This window comes from Budorcas taxicolor, chromosome 1, assembly GCF_023091745.1.
Source record: "Budorcas taxicolor isolate Tak-1 chromosome 1, Takin1.1, whole genome shotgun sequence".
NCBI classification, from domain to species: domain Eukaryota; kingdom Metazoa; phylum Chordata; class Mammalia; order Artiodactyla; family Bovidae; genus Budorcas; species Budorcas taxicolor.
In genome coordinates this window covers 218,608,171-218,635,642 of record NC_068910.1, presented here as the reverse complement: position 1 = coordinate 218,635,642, position 27,472 = coordinate 218,608,171, and the positions used below count along the sequence as shown (strand labels likewise).

The 27,472-nt window shown below is 38.9% G+C and overlaps 1 protein-coding gene across 1 annotated transcript in view; it reads left to right on the top strand.

Annotated features, from left to right (window-relative positions):
* TBC1D5 (TBC1 domain family member 5) overlaps positions 1-27,472 on the top strand; it is a 595,354-nt gene that overhangs the window by 143,349 nt on the left and 424,533 nt on the right. Inside the window, exon 4 of the mRNA XM_052643045.1 lies at positions 7,668-7,867. The gene's annotated coding sequence lies outside the window, so the exon portion shown is untranslated. The remainder of the gene's footprint in view (positions 1-7,667; positions 7,868-27,472) is intronic.

Here is a 27,472-nt window from a genome sequence, read left to right as displayed (position 1 = left end):
AGACGGCAGCCCACCAGGCTCCCCCATCCCTGGGATTCTCCAAGCAAGAACACTGGAGTGGGTTGCCATTTCCTTCTCCAATGCATGAAAGAGAAAAGTGAAAGTGAAGTCGCTCAGTCGTGTTGACTCTTAGTGACCCCATGGACCGCAGCCCACCAGACTCCTCCATCCATGGGATTTTCCACGCAAGAGTACTGGAGTGGGGTGCCATTGCCTTCTCTGACAGACTAAGCTGCTAGAGTCAAAATAGAGAATTCGTAGTTTAAAAAAAAAATACACCACAGTATTTTTTGAACTTAGTATTTATTTTTTTTAATTCTCATTCTTGAGAATTAAACTCTGTTTCCTAAAAGTAATTTATACATATTAATAACATAATATGTACATAATTGAATCTTGTTACCTTGTGAGCTGTTTTCTAGTCAGCAGTGTTCTTTACCAGCTAGAAAAGGTGGCTTAAATCTAAAACTTACTCCCTCATTTTAAACATGTTCTGACTGAGGAACTCAGGTGTCCAAAACAAGTCTATCCTTCTGGCAAGAGTGACAAGTTCTTCATAAGGAAATTCTGGAATTGCTTTGAACAAGTGTTTGGATAATTTCTTTGGAACTCTTTCCGAGTGGTTATGTCAGCTTTGGATGTGGGGAGAAATAGGCCATAGATCTGAATTTTCTATAAGTTTTATTATCATGTATTCTTGTAATAGTAATTTTCTTTTTGAAGACTTACTCTGAGAGTTTTCTGTATTTGTTGTACATTTATACTAATAAGGCTTAGGATGTGTTTTTAGCTAACCTGAACACTAAGTTGGGGATATTTGAGAAGGAATGCCATTAAAAATATCTGTTTGCTTCCCCAGTGTATATGTATGCATGGTCTATCAGGGATAACATGTTGAAAACTATTTAGAAAGTAGTAGTTTAGAAAGTTTAATCTTAAATTAATGCCTATCACATTGATACATGTATGATCTTTCTGTATCTGTTTTGCTGAACTATTAGTTTCAAACTTACTAAACAAGTAACCTAATACAAAATTTAAAATTCAGCTGGATAATTCATATCAACAAGTAGCTCAGAGTGAGATATATGAATTATAGAGATCACAACTTGGCAACAGTTTTAAAGAGAGTACCAATTGGGGATATTTCTAGACTTGACCTGGTGTGTCCAGGACTGAGGAGCCTTTCATGAAACCTCAAATACATGAGGAATTAGTGGCGTGATCTGTTTTCTAAATTTCGTTTCGGTCAGTGAAGTTAGTTTGCTTAATACTACAAAAGTGAGCAGAATGAAAATCGAGGCCACTCATTTGTTGCTTGTTTGGTCCTCAGCATCCCTTTCTCAGGAGGGCAAGATTCTGAGCTAGGCATGTATGTGAAGTCGTGAGTATGCAGTAGTGTGTGCTTTTACTCTTCATCAGCCTTTTCTCTTAGCTCGTTCTCCTCGCACCTGAAAATTTTTAAAAATTCCTTTTATGGTGCAAGTACTCTGCCCACCCACTGGCCTGGGAGCCGCGGGCGTTTGCTGAGCTTCTCTCTCTGCTCATCTCTGCGTCTGGGCGCCACCGTCTTTCTCGTGTCTGTCTCGCCTCCTCCATCTGTGCAGCTGCTCTGCTCGCTCGGTCGTGAGCAGTCTGTCCTGCTGCTGGCATTCTCTCACTCACTCACTGGGCTGTGCTGTGCTGTGCCCAGTCGCTCAGTCATGTCCAGCTCTGTGTGACCATAAAGACTGTAGCACGCCAGGCCCCTGCCCATAAAATATTCCCAGCAAGAATGCTGGAGTGGGTTGCCATTTCTGCTCCAGGTGGTCTTCCTGACTCAGGCATGGAACCCATGTCTCCTGCGTTGACAGGCAGGTTCTTTTCCACTGTGCCACCTGGGAAGCCCTGAAATACTCGCTACCCAGTCATTGATTGAGGTATTTTTCTACGCTGCTAATCAGTAGCAACGTTGTCCAGTGTAGGTTTCTTTTATTTCTTTTTGAGAAGGCGCTTACAGGCAAGGAGGCCAATAAAGGGACAATGGTTTGGTAGTAAAGTAGCTGATGACAAAGTCTTAAGCCACAGTGAAGAAAAAATACACGTGTTAAATAATCGAGTCCTTTGTAGAGCTAATTTATCTGTTCTTTTCTGGTTTTAATTAGTTTTGTGCACTTCTGTTTTCTGAAAACTAAAGCTTCCTCAGAATTCTGGAATAACTTGGGACAGTGACTGCTTTTCATAGGTTTTCCTCCAGTGCAATCAACTATGATTTGAGTTTTTCTCTCTGCAGTTTGAACGAAATAAATTAGAGTTTTTATTGGCTAAAAGATGTCAGGCTGTTACAAAAAGGCAATAGATTAAAAAAGGAACTCTGAAACAAATGGAATAACATAAAGAGTAGTTAATGAGATGTGGAATAATTTAATAAGTCTGGAACTGAGAATTTAGAATACAGACTAAAACTATGGATGATGCTTAAAGTTGGACTCTGTTTAATCTAAAATAATTTCTTCAGAAATCTTATTTATTTTCATCTTAGTTACAGGAACATACTTAAAAGAAGGAAATACTTAAACTACGTTTGTATCCTTATTGTACTGTGAAGGATGTCTACTTTGAAAAGTCCCATGCCTCATGTTTGCCATAAGAAATGCACAAAAACTAACATATGCTTAAGTGAATTTTTCATCTTTTTGAGTCAGGTTGAATCTGCCTCTTTTTTATGGTAACCACAGTTCTGGGAATTTTCTAACTCATCTTGGGGATTTAGACTGGCCTCTCAGTATGGAAACGGACCTCTCAGAAAGCAACTCTCAGAAATGACTCAGCTTCTTTCGGTTTATTTAGGGTGATTGAGACTGATCTGTTTCTTATTTGTAAGCTAATTTGCACTTGATATTCAAGCTTGACCCTAAATGGATCAGGATACAGAGAAGAGAGGTTATGTTGCCATCAAGAGAAAAATAAGGTATAATACTCGAATCATAAGAAGTTTTCTCTTCTTCAGGTATACATTCATTGGTGTCTGTTTTGCCTGGAGCTTAAGTTTGTGTGGGGTCTAACTTGGTACCAACTATTTGTGAAAAATGAGCCTGACTATTTGAGAGAAAATATACAGTCCAGGGGATTGCAAGAGTCAGACAGGACTTAGCAACTAAACAACAGCAAAGCAGAAACATCATACGCTGTTAGAAGAGTTCCAAGATGAAGAGGGATTTTGGAAATGAAGATGCATTTTATAATTAGGACAACCTGGAAGTATTTCATTTACCTTAAAGATCAAAGAAACGGATTTAGATTATGTCAGTGCTTTAAGGATCATTGCCTATATAAAGATTTGTAAAACTACGGGAAGTTATAAACACAGTAAGTAATGATCAGGTGTATTACACTTATAATTGATTTGAATTGAAGTGGCATGAAACTGTGGTTAAGACCATATGGCCTCTCGGTTCGGATTTCTTAGTGATAAGGTCTTGGACAAGTTAGTTCCCTTAAGTCCTTATTAACTGTTTTTGTTTGTTTGTTTTGGTGTCAGGTAGGGTGGGGGTTTTGTTGTTGTTCAGTTGCCAAGTTGTGTCCAACTCTTTGCTACGCCATGGACTCCACCAGGCTCCCTGTCCCTCACCATCTCCTGCAGTTTGCCCAAGTTCATGTCTGTTGACTCAGTGACGCCATCCAACCATCTCATTCTCTGACACCCTCTGCTCCTGTCCCCAGTCTTTCTCAGCATCAGGGCCTTTTCCAGTGAGTCAGTTGTCGGTATCAGGTGGCCAAAGTATTGGAGCTTCAGCTTCAGCATCAGTCTTTCCAAAGGGTATTCAGGGTTGATTTCCTTTAAGATTGACTGGTTTGATATCCCTGCTTTCCATGGGGCTCTCAAGAGTCTTCTCCAGCACCACGGTTTGAAGGCATCAGTTCTTTGGCACTCTGCCTTCCTTATTGTCCAGCTCTCACATCTGTGCATGACTGCTAGAAAGACCATATCCTTGACTATATGTACCTTTGTTGGCAAAGTGATATCTTTGCTTTTTAGTACACTGCCTAGGTTTCTTACAGCATTCTTGCCAAGAAGCATTTGTCTTCTAATTTCATGGCTGTAGGTAAGGTGGCATTAAATGAGATACTCCATATGAATATCACTATAGTGGTAGAATACTGATAGTATTGTCACTAAAGTATGTTTTCAAACAACTTCCAGATGTAAGTCATGTAGTTAAGCCTGAGTGGATGTTTTCTTTGGTTCAGATGAATACAAGGAGACAGTATGTAATAAAATTTAAACTGCTCATATTTAACTTCACACATAAACCTTGAAAGAATAACATCTATCTTCAAACTTCAAAATTAAAAGAATTATATTCCCATTAACCTTGGGTGGAAGTTTGGAGTGTTAGAATTTTGTAGAGTCTTTCAGGAATGCTGTTCAGGCAGCCCTTCCAGCCCATCAGGTTATTGGGGTTGCTGGGACAGTAAATGGAGTGCACGCTTGCATACTGGCAGTGGAGGGGCATGGAGAAGGAAGACGGGCGGGCTTTGATTTCTCCAGGCGGTCTGAAGCTTCTGGCAGCACAGTTGGTGTTTTCTGTCCTGATGCTGCTTCGCTGCCAGTGTGTGTTTAGCATCCATTTGTATCCCTGAGAGTTAGATGTAAACTCTTTACTTCTTTTATTTTTTTGATAACTGTTATTGTATTAGATACTTTTACATAGTTTTAACGTTTTTTTTTTACTTATCAACAATATATTTTATTTAGTCAGTTGACTTCTGCAACAGTATTTTCCTTATGAACTGTTCATCTCCCTTAAACATTGCTATGTCTTTTGACATGGAAATTCCTAAATGATTTAGTTTAAGACTAAAGTTTGTGTTAAGGAAAATCAAATTTGGTAGAGACATTTTATGTATAGTTAAAACTGCATTTGTTTAATTACTCCTCTTTCTGTTGAAAAGAAACCTTGATACTAGTAGTTCAGAAACACATTTGAAATCTTTATATTAAGTTTAGTACACTTTAATTGGACTAGATGAAGAGTTACATATATTCGACAAATAATTTAAAGATTGTGCATCTGAAAAATGGAGCGTAGTTGTTACTAAAACCTTCAAGAAAGCTTGAAGTCATCTCCTCACTCCTGTATTGGTATCTTTGGGATGGTCTGCTTCGGGATGTCCATTTTAAGAAGCTGCTTAGATTTTTATAGACACTGAAGTTTGAGACCCACTGCTGAAGTCTCTGCTGACAGCTTTAAGATGTAGGCTCTACCCTTGCAATGGAAGGAATGTTTTTATTTATGGGATAAATAAATGGGATGCATTTATTTATATTATTTGCCTAAGGCATAAAACTTTGAAAATGCTACCAAAATTTACCAAGACAAGAAACTATAGAAGTTATAAAAGTTTTTTTTTGGGGAGTCCCTTATAAAAGCTAGAAAAAAGAATGAAGAAGATTAATATATTATTGGAATAGTGCTTTTGTGTTACTTTTTGGTATTTTGACCGTAATTTACTGTAGGACTGTTGTTAGCAGACTGAAATGTTCTTGTGAAAACTCTTAAGGCTGTAGTCTTTTTTTGAAAATTGGTTTAGTACTGTTGTTTACATTGTGAAATTAGTGCTTTCAATAAGATTTTGGTTTCCATCTATCCTGAATTCTCCCTAGGAGTGCACAACTTCAAAAATAAAGAGGCACAGTCAGCAGAAAAAGAGGTGGTCTGAGCATTTATGCGTTAAATATGCATGTTAATTAGGAAAAAAATTAGAAAAATATGAAAACAGATGTTACATAAATTATTGCAGTCCCAGGGCAGCAGTAACTTACACACTGACAATAATTTTTATATGTGCATGTGTATGTCTATTTCTAGATTTCTCAGTGTTTATGCAGTTCCGTAGGGAATAACTGGAAGGAAAACTGGTATATCCTTTCAGTGAGACTGGTAAACACTCCTCCTGCATGTGGCTTGCTGAACGAGTCTAGGCATAATATACACCCTTCCTGTAAGCTCACCATCCGTGCTTCCTGATCTTCCCTGTAGTCTTTCCTTCTTGGCTTCTTTGATAGTATGTCAGTGAAATCTTTTAATGACTATGTCCTGGCTAAACAAGAAAGTGAATCATAGTCCCAAGCAGTATAGGAAATGTAAAATTGACTGTAGTGTAAAATAAGTATTTAGGAATGAAACAAATCACAACTTTTGAGGCCACTGATTGTAATGTTAGTTTTTCTTTGTTTACAGTCGTACTTTCTGAAGAAATAGCCATCATTCTCTAAGTAGTGTTGACACAGTAGTATGACAATCTATACTGTTACATAAACATACATTAATCAAATACATTAATCAAATACACATGTTGGAATAATTGATAGATCCTCAAATGTCTTTACTCTAAAGAGACATCTATAATATAAAAATGGCCTGTATTTTTACCAGGGAAAGATGAGAAATGGAGACGTGCTTTGTTTCAGTGGTGTGGCAATTTTTAGTTCAACCATACAGAAAAACCATGTGACTAGAGTGCTGTCCAAGGCGCTGCCGCTGTTATCTGGGTGTTTTCTATTCATAGATTATATAACTTAGAAACATATTGTTTGTAACTTTTCAGATAAGATTGAAAGTTAAAATAAGGAAATGCTCCATCAGAATGTAATAAATCATTCTTTATCTAACAAGAAAACAAAACATGAGTTATATTCAGTTACAGGAGCATAAACAGTTTCTGTAAATCTGTGTAGAGATCAATGCTACATTCATTTGTAGTCTTTAGAAATCATACTTTGTTATTTGTTTTCAGTAGCATATGATGTTAAAATGTGTTTTAAGTAATTAATTTCTTTTGATCCCAGAAGTTTCCTATATACCTGTTATCATAATGCTTTTCAATTCCATGTTTTTGATTTATATTTTACTTTATATTGCCTAAGTATTGTTGTCTTTTTCTGCGTATGCTGAGTCACCAATAAGCTATGCGCTAATACAGAATGAAATCTAGAAAAGATACTGTTTGGTAATTTATTATCCTTTAGAGGTTCTTTACTGTAGATAGATATTTAAAAAGTTCTGTTGTTATTCTTGAAAATTTAATGTAGAGATGGATCTCTGTCAGATAGGATTTGTGGAAGTGTATTAAAGTATATTACTAAAGGTGATAAATGTTTTTCTATAGGCAAAAAGGCTATGGAAGTTAATTTTTAATTCACAAATAATATTTACTTGCCACACTGATACAAATGTATTCTAATTTTACATTTTACTAGTAGTTTGGAATTAATTTTCAGTGGAGTTTTTTCACATTTGTTTTAAAATGTCAGATTTCTGTTTTTTTATTTTATGTAATTTTAATCATTATTTTATTATGTATTAGAGTAGTGCATTTCTTATTTGAACACTTTTAATTCATGTCATTGAGCGAAACAAAGTGATAACAGGTGATGTATTTTATATTGAGGTGTTTTAGGTTTTTTTTTTTTTTGGTATTATAATGCTGTGAGTATTATAAAGTAAGTTTCTTCTATTTTAGATGATGGAAAGGGTGATTAATGTGTAAGCTAACATTTGTCTCCTAAGAGCCAAAAATATGGCATAAATTTTTTCAGCTTTTTGCATTGATGGCTTTGATGTAGGGGTCCTTTGCTTAGGGAGAGGCATATTTGAAGCTGTTTTGTTTATTTATTCTTCTAGGTATTTGCTGTTTATCCTGAAGCTCAGCTGAGGCAGAGCTCAGCTGATCTGTTTCTTGATTGTTCACTTCCTGTTGGCCAGCCAAGACTCTGACTGGAGACTTCTGTGGTGCAGAGCCTGACCTCATTTGTGGGCCGTAACAGGAGCATGCATTTGCCAGTGTCAGCTAGATTTGTGGATCAATAAAGTTTTCCTTAAAGGTAAGTATATGTTCATTTCAAAATGTACGTTTTAAATTCAGTGCTATTAACATCTGTCTTAGTCTGTTCTGGCTTCTATAACAAAAACCCCATAGATTGTGTGACTTACAAATCACAGAAATTTATTTTTCACTGCTTTGGAGACTGGGATGTCTAAGATCAAGATGCTAGCAGATTTGGTGTCTGATGAGGATCCAGATGCTGGTTCACAGATGGCCGTCTTCCTGCTGTGCTTTCACACGGTGGAAGAATAAAGAGTTCTCTACGGTCTCTGTTTATAAGGGCACTAATCCCACTTGTGAGGGCTCCACCCTCAGGGCCTAATCACCTCACAAAGGCCTCACTCCTAGGCCATTACGCTGGGGATTAAGATTTACTTTTGGGGATGATAAACGTTGATTTCATAATGATACCCTATGGTAGTTATCATGATCTGTCTTACAGACTTGTGCACAGAAATGTGTGCTGATGTGTATGTGTGTGTGTGTGTGCTGTGTGCTCAGTCACGTCCGATGCTTTGTGATCCCATGGACTGTAGCCCACCAGGCTCCCCGTCCATTGAATTCTCCAGGCAAGAATAGTGGAGCTTCTCTGTGTATGTGTATACGTGTATGTATGTGTCTGTACACTCATACTGAGTTCAGATTGCAGACTGATTCAGGGAATAATGTTACCCTGTAACACAGAGTTCCTTGACAGTTTCTTTCCATGTCTCTATTGACCTACCAACTTCCGGTCTTTTCTTTATCTTCATTGTTTTCCTTCTTTCTTAATTACACTTTCACTGGGCTTTAAAAATATTTTCCCACCAGAATACCCTTCAGCCCTTTTCTTACTGAATACTTGACTTTCTGTATTCTTATCTCTTTTCCTTTTTCTTCACCTTTTTTCTTTCTTTCTTTCCTACTTTCCTACCTACTTACCTACATTCTGATGTTCATTAAGTTTGTTGAAGGTGTTGCAAACTTAGAATGATTAAACTTAAAGTTGAGGTATATCAAATAGACTGTATTTACATTTTTTTTTAACCACAGCCCATAGTGAGAAATAAATTTTGCGTTTATCAGACATTTTCCTCAGGCATCAATGCAGGAATGAAGCTAACAAAAGTTGAAACAATTCTGCCTTGGCTACCTTGAATGTATACTGTGTTCTATTTTATTACATTTTTTGTACATGTCATTGAATATATACTGATACCCATAATTATATTGATTTCCCTAATCAATGACGGATCACTTTTGCAATTTCAAAAGTCCTACTGTAGATCACTTTATGACTGACCTGTAGGGAAAATAAATGGAATGAGGCATTGTTTTCTCTTTCAGTCCAGCAGCTTTTCTGTTGTCTTCTCTGTGCTTCTCATTTCTTTTGATTCAAGTCATCAGATGACTTGGGGAAAGAACTGTGCAACTGTGTAACTGCTGAAAAATATTGGAGCACTAATTGGTTCTTTTGCAGTAAGAACACAGATACCAGTGGTCATGTTTCAAAATATAAATGGAAGAAACTCTTTAATAGAATCGTTCCTTTACAGTAAGGTGAATCTTTAACAGCTCTGTTCTTTGCTTTCTGTCTGTAAATTGAGCATGCTGATGCTCTCATCATTCCTGCTTTACAATATTTAAACTTCCAAAGTCCTTTATATCAGCTGAGAATAACAGATTTTTTCCCCCAAAGTGGTCTATTCTAGTGTTCCTTCTGATTTTATTGAACGTTTTTATACTTCTCACAAATTACAAACAGTTAAAAATTTAAAATGTAATATATTTTTTAGAAACTTTAGTATATGCAGAAAAGTAAAAAGAAGAAAAGAAATTATGCTCAATCCAATGTATTGAAAGCTAAAACAGTTCTAAGAGGAAAGTTTATAGCAATAAGCACCTATATTAAGAAAGGAAATCTCAGGGCTGTCCACTATCTTCAGTTTTATTCAGCTCAGTTTTGGAAGTCCTAGCCTCAGCAATCAGAGAAGAAAAAGAAATAAATCCATATTAGAAAGGAAGAAGCAAGATTGTCACTGTCTCCAGGTGACATGGTGCTAGACATGGGGAATCCTGAACTGTCTCCAGGTGACATGGTGCTAGACATGGGAAATCCTAAACTGTCTCCAGGTGACATGGTGCTAGACATGGGAAATCCTGAACTGTCTCCAGGTGACATGATGCTAGACATGGGAAATCCTGAACTGTCTCCAGGTGGCATGATGCTAGACATGGGGAATCCTGAACTGTCTCCAGGTGACATGGTGCTAGACATGGGAAATCCTGAACTGTCTCCAGGTGACATGGTGCTAGACATGGGAAATCCTGAAGATGCCACCAGGAAACTGCTGGAGCTCCTCAGTGAATTCAGTAAATTTGCAGATACAAAATTGATATACAGAAATTTCTTGCATTTCTATACACCAGCAATAAATTATCAGAGAGAGAAATTGAAGAAACAATTCCATTTACCATCTCATCAAAAAGAGTACAATACTTAGAAACAAACCTCAGTAAGGAGATAAAAAACTTGTACTCAGAAAACTGTAAGATACCAATGAAAGAAATCAACAGCACAAACAAATGGAAAAATATATTTTTGAATTAGAAGAATTAATGTTGTTAAATTGACTGTTACTACCATTACTAACTGCCAGCAAATTTGGAAAACTCAGCAGTGGCCACAGGACTGGAAAAGGTCAGTTTTCATTCCAATCCCAAAGAAAGGCAGTGCCAAAGAATGCTCAAACTACCACACAATTGCACTCATCTCACACTCTAGTAAAGTAATGCTCAAAATTCTCCAAGCCAGGCTTCAGCAATATGTGAACCATGAACTTCCAGATGTTCAAACTGGTTTTAGAAAAGGCAGAGGAACCAGAGATCAAATTGCCAACATCTGCTGGATCATGGAAAAAGCAAGAGAGTTCCAGAAGAACATCTATTTCTGCTTTATTGGCTATGCCAAAGCCTTTGACTGTGTGGATCACCATAAACTGTGGAAAATTCTGCAAGAGATGGGAATACCAGACCACCTGACCTGCCTCTTGAGAAACCTATATGCCGGTCAGGAAGCAACAGTTAGAACTGGACATGGAACAACAGGCTGGTTCCAAATAGGAACAGGAGTACATCAAGGCTGTATATTGTCACCCTGCTTATTTAAGTTCTATGCAGAGTACATCATGAGAAACGCTGGACTGGAAGAAACACAGCTGGAATCAAGAGTGCCGGGAGAAATATCAATAACCTCAGATATGCAGATGACACCACCCTTATGGCAGAAAGTGAAGAGGAACTAAAAAAAAGCCTCTTGATGAAAGTGAAAGAGGAGAGTGAAAAAGTTGGCTTAAAGCTCAACATTCAGAAAACTAAGATTATGGCATCTGGTCTCATCACTTCATGGGAAATAGAAGGGAAAACAGTGGAAACAGTGTCAGACTTCATTTTGGGGGGCTCCAAAATCACTGCAGATGGTGATTGCAGCCATGAAATTAAAAGACGCTTACTCCTTGGAAGGAAAGTTATGACCAACCTTGATAGCATATTCAAAAGCAGAGACATTACTTTGCTAACGAAGGTCTATCTAGTCAAGGCTGTGGTTTTTCCTGTGGTCACGTATGGATGTGAGAGCTGGACTGTGAAGAAAGCTGAGCGCCAAAGAATTGATGCTTTTGAACTGTGGTGTTGGAGAAGACTCTTGAGAGTCCCTTGGACTGCAAGGAGATCCAACCAGTCTATTCTGAAAGAGATCAGCCCTGGGATTTCTTTGGAAGGAAAGATGCTAAAGCTGAAGCTCCAGTACTTTGGCCACCTCATGTGAAGAGTTGACTCATTGGAAAAGACTCTGATGCTGGGAGGGATTGGGGGCAGGAGGAGAAGGGGACAACAGAGGATGAGATGGCTGAATGGCATCACCGACTCGATGGACATGAGTCTGAGTGAACTCCGGGAGTTGGTGATGGACAGGGAGGCCTGGCGTGCTGCGATTCATGGGGTCGCAAAGAGCCGGACACGACTGAGCGACTGAACTGACTGACCATTACTAAGGCAGTCTCCATATTCACTGCAGTTCCTATCGAGATATCAATGGTGTTTTCCAGAGAACTTGAATAAATAATTTAAAAGTTTGGCATGAAAACACCAAAGACCTCAAATAGATAACACAAATTTGAGATAGAAGAAAAGAGCTGGAGGAATCACATGTCCTGATTTCAGACTACACTACAAAGCTATGATAATTTTAGAAAGGTACATATGTCAGTGGAACATACTTGAGAGCCCAGAAATAAACCACATGCTATGGTCAGTTGATCTGTGACAATGGAGGCAGAAATACACAATGGAGAAAAGACAATCTCTTCAATAAGTAGTGGTGGGAACACTGGGCAGATACATGTCAAAGAATGAAATTGCAATATTCTCCAACACAACAAAGAAAAATAAACTAAAAATAGACTAAAGTCCTAAATGTAAGACCAGATATTATAAAGCTCCTAGAATCAGAACACTCTCTGAAATAAACCACAGCAGTACTTTTTGGATTCATTTGAAAGCAAAACAATACACAAATAGGACCTAATTAAATTTAAAAGTTTTTGTACAGCAAAGGAAGCCATCAGTAGAAGAGAAATACAGCCTACTGGATGCAAAGAGATATTTGCAAATGATGTGACCAATAAGGGGTTAATATCCAACATGTGGAAATAGTTCAGTTAACTCAGCATACCAAAAAAATGATTAAAAAATGGGCAGATGAACTGAATACATTTTTCTAAAGAGGAAATGCAGATGACCAGTAGGCATATGAAAAGATGCTCAGCATCACTAATAATCAGGGAAATACAAGTCAAAGCATTTGCATTTGTTTGAGATGGTACCTCAGTGGTGATACCACCGTGATGAAATTCCACGATAGAATGGCTGTCATGAAAAAGAACACAAATAACAAATGTTGGCGAGGATGTGGAAGGAAAGAAAACCCTTTTACCCTGTTGATTAGAAGAGACATATGTGCAAGCATTGTGAAAAACAGTTTGGAAGTTTCTCAAAAAATAAAAAGAACTAGCAGTTGGTTCAGCCGCCCCACTCCTGGGTGTACATTTGGAGAAAGCGAAAACACTATCAAAAAGATACACGCACCCCAATGTTCATGGCAGCATTCTTTATAATTGCCAGTATGTGGAAGTAACCTAAGTGTCTGTGAACAGATGATTGGAGAAAGAAGATATTTTGTGCACACACACACTGGAATGCTAGTCAGCCAGTGGCAAGTGATGGAAGCTCCCATCTGGAGCAGCAGAGGTGGACTTGGAGGGCATTGTTCCAAGTGAAGCAAGTCAGAGAAGGACAGACCCTGTGGAAGATCGCTTATGTGTGGAATCCAAAACCAGAGCAAATCAGCGAGTGAAGCAACAAAGAAGCAGTCTCGTAGAGAACAGACCAGTGTTACCGGCTTGGAGAGGGAAGTGGGGAAAGGCAACGGAGCGGCGGGGGGAGGACTGTTGTAGAAGCAGTGGAGTCAGGAGTGTGGGGGTTTCGGAAACTGTGGAGCTATAGAATTTGAAGAACAGAGTTTGTAAAACACTGTAGAATTAATTTCATTCAATGGAAGAAAAAAAAAAACTGCACACAGAGAAGAAAGAGAAAAGAAAGCCCAAATAAATAACTCAAATTACATGTCAAGGACAAATTAAGCACAAAATTAGTTGAACAATGGGAAAAACAAAGAGCACAAATAAATGAAATAGAAATTAAAATAACAGAAAATATCAGTGAAACAAAGTTGTGGTTTTTTTTTTTTAAGATGAAATAGAGACAACTTAAGCTGGATATACCAAGAGGGGAAAAACCAACAGCACTGAAATACAGAAGTTATAAGAAGCTATTATGAATAATTATTCACCAACAAACTGGACAAATTAGAAGTGGTTAAGTTTCTAGAAATATGCAACCTATCATGTTAAAGAAAGAGAGAATCTGAATAATCTGATAGATTGAATCAGGAAAGTGCTAGCCACGTTCTGGCACAGATGGCTTCACTGATTAATTCTGCCAAATGCTCAAAGTAGAATTAACGTCAGACCATCTCAAACTCTCACAGAAAACATAAGAGGAGGGCACATTTCTGTTTCATCAGGAAAGCATTACCCTGAGACTGAAACCAGGCATGGACACTGAAAAAGTTACAAGCCGATAGCTCTGATGAAGACAGATGCAGAAATGCTCAACAAACTGTATTCAACCAAATTCAATCATACATTGAGATTGTACAACCTGATCAAGTGGGATTTTTCTCTCTTTGCAGGGATGTAAGTGTGGTTCAGCATCCTGAAATCAGTGTGATACACTGCATTGATAAAACGAAGGGTGAAAATCATATGATCATCTCAGTAGATGCAGAAGGAGCATTTGACAGAATTCAGCATCCATTCATGGTATAGGCTCTCAAGAAACAGGGCATAGTGGCAACTTACTAGACGCAGTAAAGACCACATACGAAATACCATAGCTAACATCGTACTTAATAGTGAAAAGCGGAAAGCCTTTTTCCTGAGGTTAGGTGGACGAGAATGCCCAAGCTCCCCTGCCCACCCCACTACCCCCATCCCCAAGGAGCTGAGTATTCTTTACTTGGGGTGTATATCACAGTTTTTATAATGAGTAACCATGAGGAAAAGATGGTGTTCCTCATATTAAAAGAAACAACCTCACCAGTTTTGTTTGACATAATACTGGAAGTTCTAGCCAGAGAAATCAAGAATAAGAAATAAAAAGTATTCAGATCAGAAAGGAATAGAACTTTTTATTTGCAGAGGTATGATATATATGTTGAAAACACCAGCAGAAAAAAAACCTGTTAGAATTAATAAATTCACTCAGACGGTAAAGCGTCTGCCTGCAATGCGGGAGACCTGGGTTCGATTCCTGGGTTGGGAAGATCCCCTGGAGAGGGAAATGGCAATCCACTCCAGCACTCTTGCCTGGAAAATCCCATGGACAGAGGAGCCTGATAGGCTGTACAGTCCATGGGGTCGCAAAGAGTCAGACACGACTGAGCGACTTCACTCACTCACTAAAGTTGCAGGATACAAAATCAATATTCAAAAATCAGTTGCATTTCTGTACACTGTTTTCAGTGGAGGTGATGAACAGATTCAACAAATTAGATCTGGTAGATACAGTGCCTGAAGAGCTATGGATGGACGCTCATAACATTGTACAGGAAGCAGTGACAAAACCATCCCAAAGAAAGAGGGATGCAGTAAGGCGTATGGAGGCTTCCCAGGTGCTGATTGCGGAGTACAGAAGAGAGACGAAAGGCAAGGGAGAAAGGGAAAGATAGACCCAATTGAATGCAGAGTTTCAGTGAATTGCAAGCAGAGATAAAAAAGCTTTTAAGAAAATGATGTGAAGAAATAGAGGAAAACAATAGAATGGGAAAGACTAGAGATCTCTTCAAGAAAACTAGACATACCAAAGGAACATTTCATGCAAAGATGGGTACAAAAAAGGACAGAAATGGCAAGGACCTAACAGAAGCAGATGAGATTAAGAACTGCTGTACATTTGCACTCGTTCCACATGCTACGAAGGTAATGCTCAAAATCTTTCAATCTAGGTTTCAGCAGTATGTGAACTGAGAACTTCCAGATGTACAGGCTGGGTTTAGAAAAGGCAGAGGAACCAGAGATCAAATACACAACGTCCAGTGTGTCATAGAAGAAAACAAGGGAATTCCAGAAAAACATCTACTTCTGCTTCATTGACTTACTCTAAAGCGTTTGACTGTGTGGATCACAACAAACTATGGAAAGTGCTTAAAGAGATTGTAATACCAGACCACCTTGCCTGTCTTCTGAGAAGCTCGCATGCAGAACAAGCAACATCAGTTAGAGCTGCCTGGAGCAATGGACTGGCTCAAAACTGGGAAGGGGGTATGTTAAACTGTATGTAGTCGCCTTACTCACTTAATATGCGCAGTATATCACGTGAAATGCCAGGCTGGGTGAATCGCAAGCTGAAATCAAGGTTGACAGGAGAAATAACAACAACCTCAAATATTCAGGTGGCACCACTCAAATGGCAGAAAGCAAAGAGGAACTAAAGAGCCTCTTGATGAAAGTGAGAGAGGAGGGTGAAAAAGCTGGCTTAAAACTCAACATTTAAAAAAATAAGATCATGGCATCTGGTCCCATCACTTCATGGCAAATAGATGGAGAAAAAGTGGAAACAGTGACAGATGTTATTTTCTTGGGCTCCAAAATCACTGCTGAAGGTGACTACACCCATGAAATTAAAAGATGCTTGCTACTTGGAAGAAAAGCTATGACAAACCTAGATAACTGTATTAAAAAGAGACATCACTTTGCTGACACAGATCCATCTAGTTAAAGCTGTGTTTTTTTCAGCAGTCATGTACTTATGTGAGAAGTGGACTGTATAAAGGCTGGGTGTTGAAGAATTGATGCTTTTGAACTGTTGGTGCTAAAAAAGACTCTTGAGAGTCCCTTGGACAGCAAGGAGATCAAACCAGTCAATCCTAAAGGGAATCAACCTTAAATGTCCATTGGAGGGACTGATGCTGAAGCTGAAGCTCCAATACTTTGGCCACCTGATGCGAAGAACTGACTCTTTGGAAAAGACCCTGATGCTGGGAAAGATTGAGAACATGAGGAGATGAGATGGTTGGATGGCATCACCGACTCAGTGGACATGAGTTTGAGCAAACTCTTTAGATAGTGAAGCACAGGGAAGCCTGGCATGCTGTAATCCATGGGGTCACAAAGGGCTGGACACAACTTAGCAACTGAAACACAGCAACAACAGTGAACTGTCAGAGAAATTCAGGGTATAGTTCCATTTACAGTTGCGTCAGAAAGAGTAAAACTCAGGAATAAATTTTACCAAGGAGTTGAAAGATATGGACACTGATGATTATAAACATTGATGAAATAAGCTGCTGCTGCTAAGTTGCTTCAGTTGTGTCTGACTCTGTGCATCCCCAGAGACAGCAGCCCACCAGGCTCTCCTGTCCCTGGGATTCTCCAGGCAAGAACACTGGAGTGGGTTGCCATTGCCTTCTCCAATGCATGAAAGTGAAAAGTGAAAGTGAAGTCTCTCAGTCGTGTCTGACTCCTAGCGACCCCATGGACTGCAGCTCACCAGGCTCCTCCGTCCATGGGATTTTCCAGGCAAGAGTACTGGAGTGGGTTGCCATTGCCCTCTCCATGAAATAAGCTGAAGTATACACAAAGAAATGGAAAAATATTCTCTGCATATGGAATTGAAGAATTATGTTGCTAAAATGTTCATAGCACCCAGAACAATCTATAGATTCAGTGAATTCTGTATCAGAAGTCAGCTGGCATTTTTTTGAAAAGCAATCCTAAAGTTTGTATGTATCCACAAAATACCCTAAATAGACAAAGCACTCTTGAGAAAGAACAAAGCCGAAAGCACCACACTTCATGATTTTAAGCTTTATTACAAAGATACAATAATCTAAACAGCATGGTATTAGCATAAAAATGGCCATATAGACTAATGTAAAAGAAGTGAGAACCCAGAAATAAAACCGCACTTGGATGGTATATTAAGTTATGACAAAGGATCTAAGAATATTGATTGGGCAAAGGGTAGTCTGTTCAGTAAATAGTATTGGGAAAATTGGGCAGTCACAGGCAAAGGAATGACCTTGGCCTCCCATCTTACAAGATACACAAAAATCAACTCCAGATGGATTAAAGACTTGAACACAAAAATTTCAGTATAAACTTCATAGAGGCAGATGGGATAAACTGTTTCACATTGGTCCTGGCAATTTTTAAAAATTAATATAAAAAACGAAGGCAACAAAAGCATGTATCAGCAAGTGGACAGGAGTACATCAAAGTTAAAAATCACATGATATATCTTAAGTTTTATTGTATTGTATTAAGGTCAATTGTATATTAGAGTGCATTATTATTTTTTTAATTAATTTAAAAAATTAATATAAAAAAGAAACAAGCTAAAACCTCCTAACCCTACCTTGTAGTCATGAACTGATGTAGTATTTGAAAAATATAACATAGTTTTAAAAATTTAAGTTGAATTTAATGGAGGGGAAAAATGACATGAAACTTAAATGATTAGTGAACTTGAGACTTGATCCTAAGAGGCTTTAAAATCATAAATATTTGATCCTAACAGCTGTCCAGTATGAAATAAGATTATGAAAATCTTTAAAGACTGTGGACATAAGAAAATAGTAAGGCTGATCTGATGGTAGAACATCTTGATTGTAGAATAATTTATTGAGGTGAAATTTTCTTTAAACAGTTTCTCCTCATTCTGACCTCCTCCCAGTACCTGGTATCCATCATCAGTTGGTATTTTGTCTCTGAGGATTTATCTGTTTTTATTTTCACTTCAGTGGAATTGTGTATAGTATGTGATCTTTAATGTCTGACTTCTTTCACCTGGCATAGAGTTTTCAGGTTCCATCCATGTTTCAGCTTGTGTCAGCTATACATCAGTATTTCATGCATTTTCACAGCGGAGTCGTAGTCCATTGTATTCATAATATGCTCGGATTCCCTGGTGGCTCAGATAGGAAAGACTGCCTGCAGTGCAGGAGATTCAGGTTCAGTCCTGGGGTTGGGAAGATCCCCGGGAGAAGGGAATGGCACCCCACTCCAGGAATTCTTGCCTGGAGAATTCCATGGACAGAGGAGCCTCTCAGGATTTGGTTCTACTTTTTGGCTTTTGAGGAAAGTGCCTCAAGAATTTATGTGCACGTGTTCACATTTGAGCCCCTGTTTTGAGTTTTATTAGGTCTGTACCTAGGAGTATAATTGCTTGGTGATGGTGTAATTCTCTATTCACTTTTCTGAGGAATCACCAAATTGTTAACACAGGGGCTGCCACGTTTTATAGTCCCACCAGCAATGTATGAGGGTTCCAGTTTCTCCACATGTGGTTGACACAGGTTATTTTCCATTTTATTTGAAAACTAGAATGTGATACTGATAAATGACTTTCAGAAAAATAACTGTAGAGAAATGATTTATCTCCATTATTTCTTATACAGTGATTATACATCGGTTCAGAGTATCTCTTAATTCTACTTCCTGTCCCAGATTAACTGACCAGTAGAAATTGTTTTCCAGGAGAACAAATTTCTACTGTTCTTCATTTTCTCAAAATCCTACTATATTTTGCTTCATATTTCTACTGTGTCTCTCTTTTTTTATTCTGCCTGTGTGTATAGTTCTTTGTTTTAAACAGACTCTAATTACCATTCCTTCTGCTTAATGCTCAGAGGAAGTGAGTCTGTGTGTCTTCATTTATGGTTAACACCACAGTTGTACTTTTAGGCTTTAAAATGTATGATTTTAAATCATAAAATAACTTTTTGTAAGGTTACCTACTCTCTTGCTGAAGAAATAACATCACTTAACCTGGACCTTCTCTTTTGATATGGACCAGAATTTCCTTGGCCTTTAGTTGATATATTGTCCTCAGATTTCTTTTTATTATATTCCTGGGTTAGTACTCATGTTTGTTGTGTCCTATTATTACAATTGAAACAAATCTTCATAAAGTTAAATGATAAAAGATAAATTTTCTGAATTATGCATATTAGAAACAGGGTTTTTTTTTTTTTTTTTTTTGGTTCTCACATTTGATTGACAATTTTGCTGGGTATACGTTTCTAGATATGAAATAATTTTCCTCAGAATGTTGAAGACTTTGCTCAGTTTGTTTCTAACATCCATTATTCTTCCTGAAAATATGAACCCAGTCTACTCATTGAAGAGTTTTCTAAGAGATACCACAGTGAAAATTAAACAGAGAAAAATTGTTAATGATTTTGCTTTTTAGAGTACAGAGGTTGATAAGTAGTAAGATAATGAAAATACGTAGCTGGTTAGGTAGTGGGGCTGTGAAGGAAAACAGAGCAAGAAGAGGAGGATAGAGAGTTAATCTTATAGGGAGACTGGTGTAAATTACACGGGATGGGCAGGGAATGCCTCCCTTAGAAGGTAACACTGGTGTCACTTCAGTAAAGGTGAGGAAGGAAGTGGTGCATGCAGAGCTGCGAAGGCTCTGATGGAGGAGTGTTACTGATGTGTCCAAGAATCAACCGAGTGGTCGGCATGACTGCAGCAACTTGAGGGATCAGTTCAGTTCAGTCGCTCAGTCGTGTCCGAATCTTTGAGACCCCATGAATCGCAGCACGCCAGGCCTCCCTGTCCATCACCAGCTCCCGGAGTTCACTCAGACTCATGTCCTTTGAGTCAGTGATGCCATCTAGCCATCTCATCCTCTGTCGTCCCCTTCTCCTCCTACCCTCAATCAGAGCCTTTTCAAATGAGTCAGCTCTTTGCATGAGGTGGCCAAAGGATTGGAGTTTCAGCTTCAGCATCAGTCCTTCCAATGAACACCCAGGACTGATCTCCTTTAGGATGTAGTGGTTGGATCTCCTTGCAGTCCAAAGGGCTCTCAAGAGTCTTCTCCAACACCACAGTTCAAAAGCATCAATTCTTCAGTGCTCAGCTTTCTTTATGGAGGCCAGCACTCCAGGCTTCCAGTCCACCACCAACTCCTTGAGCTTACTCAAACTAATGTCCATTGAGTCAGTGATGCCATCCAACCATCTCGTCCTCTGTTGTCCCCTTCTCCTCCCTCTTTCAATCTTTCCCAGCATCAGGGTCTTTTCAGATGAGTCAGTTCTTCATATCAGGTGGCCAAAGTATGGAGTTTCCACGTCAGTCCTTCCAATGAATATTCAGGACTTAAATTTCCTTTAGGATGGCAAGTATCTTTTAATTTCATGGCTGCAGTCACCATCTGCAGTGATTTTGGAGCTCCCCAAAACTAAATCTGTCACTGTTTCCATTATTCCCCCATCTGTTTGCCATGAATTGGTGGGACCGGATGCCATGATCTTAGTTTTCTGAATGTTGCCTAGTAGGGATCAAAGGAGAGCGGTGACTGGGCGTGTAGGCCTTTAGAGGTATGTACTTGGCTTTTATACTGAATGATATTGGAAGCTATTGGAAAGTAAGTGTCAACATCTGATTTATAGTTTAAAGGAATTATATGCTTCCAGGTTGAGAAGCAGCTGTAACGGGAGCAGGGGCAGAAGCAGACGGTCCATGTAGAACGGAAGTGAGAGAACATTGTGGTTTGAACAACAAGACTTATCGATGGATTGGATTTGAGTTATGGCTTTTGAGATGTGAAGAATGGCTTCAGTTGTGTCTTCGGTCTGAATAAGAGTTTAATTTACTGATGAGGGAGTAGGTTATAAGAGAAGCATACTTGGGAGAGAAGGTCAGGCGACTGGTTCTGGAAACGCTAAGTTGAAGATGTTTATTATACATTCAAGTGGAGAGGTCAAGGAGACAGATCCTGTCCCAGAGTTCAGGGGAAAAATGGGAAAAAAAAACCCCACCAAAAACCCTAGAAGTCATCAGCGATAGATGGTATCTTTAAAGGTCTAATGCTGATGCAGTCTGGTAGATACAGCTAGAGATGGTTGAAGGCCTCCACTTTGGGGCACTTTAAATGAAGCTGTTGGAGGAGAGGAATTAGTGCAGGAGGCCAGGGAAGAGAAGCAGTGAGGTACGAGGAAGACGCTGGCTTTTGGAGTATCTGACAGCCGAGGAAGCCAAGTGATGCAAATATATCAAGGAAGTGGAGTGATTGTCAGTGACAAGCGGTGCTGAAGTGTGGCCAGTGTGAACTGTGAATTGATTGTTGGATTCATCAATGGGAGGACAGCAGTGACTTTGAGAAGGGCAGTTTCAGTGGAGGACAGAAGTCTTACTGGAGTGGGTTCAAAGTGTAGGGGTTTTAAATACAAGATGGAGTGGGGTCAGGGTGAAGTGGGGTCAAGGTGGATGGAGCGGGTTCAGGGTTGACTGGGAGGAGAAACATGACTGGCGGCTTAACAGGGATGCTGACCAAGAGAGGATTTTTTATTTTAGTAGAAGAGAAGCAGCATGCCTCAGTATTGAGAATGCCCTAGAGAGGAATGAACTGGTGAAGCCGGAAATAGTAGAGCATTGCTGAAGTAAGGTAGACATGTGGAGAGATTAGCCTTTGATAAGCGCATGGATGGTTTATCCTCAGTAACAGGAAGGAAGGAAGCATACACAGGCACAGATCCATCTGTGAAAATCTTTGTTGGAGCTTTGTGTTACTTCTGGATAGTCACGTACCACAAGCATCAAGGCTCATCCTGGCTAGCTGCCTTCCATTTCTGGATAGTCACACACCAGAAGCATCATGGCTCCCCATGGCTAGCTGCCTTCCATTTCTTTAGACTTCTCCTTTTCAGCTTAACCCCTTCGTGGTTTTTATTTTGGCAATGTAAATCAATGGTGGTTTCCAGTTAAGGAATTTTGTGTTTTAAAAATATTATGTTACTGTAACAAAGACATACAACACGGATTTATGAGTGATTCACGTCTTGAAACTTTTGAAAATCCTCGAATGTGTAGATATTTCTGGGGTATGTTCCAGAGAACTACCAGTTACATTAAGATCAGAAGCGGAACTGCTTTCTCACACCAGCCGTAGGCAGCTTGTGGTTCAAATTCACTTACCAGGAAATTTATAAGTTACTTCATGTTCTGGATGCTTGAACACAGGTGAAATCATGAATGCAAACGTCTGTGAGTGTCAGAAGTCTGTTGTGTTCCTTAGGACTCATATTTCTTCCAGTCACCTCAGCCCAGGTCGAGAAATACGGGATACAGTGATAGCTTTAGAGTTCTAGCATTTTTTACTTGCTAAAATGTGATCTCTGGGATCACTCTCATTTGTTTCTGAAATAGAATAATGTTGCTCTTCCTACTCACTCTTTTTTTAAATTAATATTCGTATTTATTTATTTGGCACTGGGTCTTGGTTGAGGCATGTGGGATCTAGTTCTCTGGCAGGGATCAGATCCACAGCCCCTGCTTTTGGCGCTTGGACTCTTAGCCACGGAACTGCCAGAAAGCCCTGTCTTCCTCCTCATTCTTGCTCGGGAGCCCGGTTCTTGATAGCAGTGCTGCTTCCGCTCTGGCTGTAGGGCCTGCTCATGCTGTCTTGGGGCAGGGTTCCCGCAGCTTGCTTGCTGTGTTCAGCGCAGTGGCGCTTACGTTAGGGAGGGTGACGGCCGGGAAGGGCAGCAGAGGCATAGCTGGCCCTTCAGCAAGGCAGGTTGGAACCGCACGGGGCCACCTGCACATGGTGTTTTTCAATAGAAATTAGTAAATAGGAGCACACAGTCCGTGATTGGTTGAATTCTCAGATGCCTAGCAATATTGGATACAGACAGCCAACTGTAAATTATACTCAGATTAACCCCTGGATTATTCAAGAGTCAGTTGCAATTGTGAGACCAAAAACCTGACTAGCCTTTTGCTTACTTTTCCTCACAGCACCTTTAGTGAGTCCCTCTTGGGTTTAAATAACTAATTTCTATTCTTTACAGACCCTACCTTTTCCAAAATCCTGGAACAAGTTCCTTGGTCCCTTGACCGGAAGACATTGTGAGTGGTCTCTCCTTTATATGCACACATCTGCTTGTCTTCCTAGGGTGTGTGCGCTGAGAGTTGGTGTGTCTGGTTTACCATCGGTGTACTTGGTTCTCTCTGGGAGCACTAGCTACTACAGGAGTAATGACTGGAAGTAAGGGGACTTCGGCTTCTTACAGCTTTATTCTGATTCCTTCTGAAGGCAGGGTTTATCTTCTTGAATTTCCCTTTAAGCAAAAATGAAAGTTCACGCTCATTTTTCATTGGGATGTGCCCACACTGTATCGTGGCCTGACATGTGACATGTAAGTGATATTTGTGCTTTGTCCACCCAGTGCTTCATGGGCTAATGCCTCTGAGGAGGGTCTTCAGGGAGTGCTCCTTTTTGCAGTGTGTCACAGACTGCTCCTTCGCTGTCTTCTTGGCTGAGTCCCTGTTAAATGACTTTATTATTTAATGTTGTTTCACTTGCCATCTCCTTCCTTGGATGTCTCATGTACATTTCTCCAGTAGGCTGCCGTTTTGTCATCTGTGACTTTGCTTCTCTGTTTAGGTTGCTGACTTAAACCGGTGGCAGTGACTTTCCCATTATAAGTACAGGTTTGTTTTTTAAAAATCCTAGCTATGTCATTCTGACACACTTGTGTTCCTTTGCAAACTGTTAGTGAAGGCCATTCCCCAACCTCCAAGTCTATCCTAATAGTTTTTGTAGGTTAAGCAAAATAATTATGGTCTCTGTGAGGTTTTATGTTAGTGGCATATTTTGAGTAATACTTAAGGATGGTTTTTCTTCAATATTTTCATTGCATTAAAAAATTTTAAGTGAAGAAGTTTGGGAGTGTCAGGAAAAGGTGAAAGGACAGTGCTCTATTCATCAACTCTAAAATGCCATCAGCCTTTGGATTAGCTGCTGCTGCTGCTGCTGCTGCTAAGTCGCTTCAGTTGTGTCTGACTGTATGCGACTCCAGAGATGGCAGCCCACCAGGCTCCCTCGTCCCTGGGATTCTCCAGGCAAGAACACTGGAGTGGGTTGCCATTTCCTTCTCCAATGCATGAAAGTGAAAAGTGAAGTTGTTCAGTTGCTCAGTTGGTGTCCGACTCTTGGCGACTCCATGAACTGCAGCCCACCAGGCTCCTCCGTCCATGGGATTTTCCAGGCAAGAGTACTGGAGTGGGGTGCCTTTGCTTTCTCTGCCTTTGGAGTAGAATCAATTTGAATTCACCTGTTCATCTGATCAATAAGTATTTATTGACTGTTTACTCTATGGCAGGTACTCAGCTAACTTTTAAATATGTCATTTTATAATGTTCTTTTAAATTGGATAATGTAAGGAGAATCAAATTTTCTTTTTATTTTTTTGTGAAGATCATTGTGAATTTTTCTAGGTTTTCAGTGTACACATACATATCAGCAGACGTAAGTCACTTTTTGATAATGGAGAAACTGCCAACTCTAGCTAAAAATGAAATGTGGAAAATACAGAATCTGCTTTGCTTTCTCTCCTCCTTATTCAGTTTTACAAAGACACATGCAGCGGTGAACTCAACCAGCACTTTCACCTGCTCTTCCTTGCAGTTCTGCTAGTCTCGTTGGAAACGGGTAGACTTGAAAGGAGCATCATGAACTGGAAGGGAGAAGTTAGATGAACATATAATTCAGCTCAGTTCAGCTGAGTTGCTCAGTTGGGTCTGACTCTTTGCAACCCCATGGACCGCAGCACGCCAGGCCTCCCTGTCCATCACCAACTCCCGGAGTTCACTCAAACTCACCTCCACTGAGCCGGTGATGCCATCCAACCATCTCATCCTCTGTCGTCCCCTTCTCCTCCTGCCCTCAATCTTTCCCAGCATCAGGGTCTTTTCTAATAAGTCAGTTCTTCGCATCAGGTGGCCAAAGTATTGGAGTTTCAGAACATATAATTAGACAAATTGAAAATGGGTCCCTTATAATTCAGAAGTGACTATGTTTCTATATTACATAGAAGTTTGAAGTTTTTATTTTAGATTATTCCTGTTTAAGAAAACTTTGTAGTCTGTGAACAGCTAATCCATTTAAAGGGGATTTAAAAAATTCTTTAATTTATAATGATTTGACCATTATGATACAAATATTTTATTACTGTGACAAAATAAGTTTTCTATTGTTAAAAGTATGTTTTAAAAATTTTACAAATTTCTTGAGTTACTTAATTTCTTCAGTATGTAGGGAATATTGACTGAAGATATTCTTGAAAGCCTAAATTACTTGGAATATATATGAAACCTCTCTTATGTACTTCTGTTCAAATGTTACATATTTTTGGATCATTTACAGTATAGACTTTAAGTTTGAAATTTTACATTTTTAGTTTTATAAAGTCTTATAAAGACTAAAAATGTTTTTGTTAGTACTATTAGAACTAAAACTAAATAATTTTATCCACATAATTGTCTTTCAGCTGTAGCTGTCAAGAATAAAATTTCTTGAAATAAGTAGTCATTTTTCTGTTTGAAATAACCATTTAAAAATATTTTTCGTCTGATAACATGTATTTTAGTTTTTATAAATAGCACAGAGAAATTGAACTAGTTATATAACTAAGGAGGTTATCAGCTCAAGTTCAGTAGTATATTTGATATGATTAGGCTGAGGGTATTTTATAATTAAAAAATAGGTTATTATTGCTTTTGTAAGTACATGTGCTTTTGTTGTATCTTGTGTGCTAATCTAATTTCTTGTTGAAGTCACTGATTAAAAGGGAATTGTGAACCATGAGATTCTGAAACCTTGACGTGATTTTAATCTGATAACAAATGGGTTTAAGTTCATGTACTTTCAGTTGCTGGCAACAAATCTAAACCTGTATTTTTTGGATTTATGAGGATAAGTCCTGCTTTGGCAATCTTGTAGATCCTCAGGAGAATAGTTAAACAGTGATTAATCATTGTTTCTTCACTGAGTGTGCAGAAAAGAATGGAAAAGCTGCATTTCACACTTCTGAAGCAATTAATCCCCATGATCTTAGCCAGGTTTGTCTTGTAGATAAGTCGGGATACAAAACGCTACCTAATTTATCAATGTATGCATGCCATAAAGTATAAAACACACAATTTATTTCATATCATTTATAGTCAAACGTAAAAAAAGAGTGACTTTGCCATATCCAAGAGTGTTTCCTGCATCACCTTCATATAAACCAAGCACCGGAGATTACAATGGGGCTCCTGTTTATTGTGCACATCTGCTGCAGTCACTGTGCATTTTCTCATTCACTTGCTGGCATTTTTAGTGATTGTGGCATAAATCACCTTGCTAATCAGAAACATAAGTGACGGGAAGTCATCTCCTTTTTTTGAACAATGGGAAAAAACATATGGCTTCTTCGACAGGACTTGGCTGTTATACTATTTATGTGGCATTATATTCTGTATTTAGAATTTCATATTAATTGCCTGGTTTGATTGAAGGCATTGAACACCCTGGGCTTATGGTCAAAGTATTTATTTTGTATCCATTTTCATAACAAGTAAACAAAATAGGGTAAAATTACATGCCTTGTATTAATTTTTTAATAAAAGCTACTTTGTGAACAGTTTTAAGATTAAGACAAATTGAAGAAAATGTATATATTTTAAAATATGTGAATGTTTCTATAGATGCATAGATACAGTAATTACAAGTTAGTTTTTAATTAGACCTGTTTCAAATCACCGCATAGAGTAAAAAATTACTGTCCTTTAAGTACGAAACCATAATTGACGTAGTTTGCTTTTCTGCAAGTACTATTATTTCAGGATGGGTTGCCCTTTTATGATTGACTGCTGTTCATTAGTTAGAACATACACCGTATATGCTACAGCTGAAAATGCATGGCTGAAAGGAGTTTATGCGTGCACTGCAGACTTTAAAGGATGCCCTAGGTGGATCTGGTGCTGTTCGTTACAGAATGCTTACTCTAGATTCGGAGGTTTTCCTGTTTCCCTCAGTAGGTAACTTAATTCTCAAAAGGCATTGAATACAACGGCCTTTCACACTAACCTGACTTTATAATCCTTTACCTTTCTAGCCCTTCTCAGCACCCGTTTTCTTACTGGTGGGTGGCAGGAGAAGACTTATTTTGAAT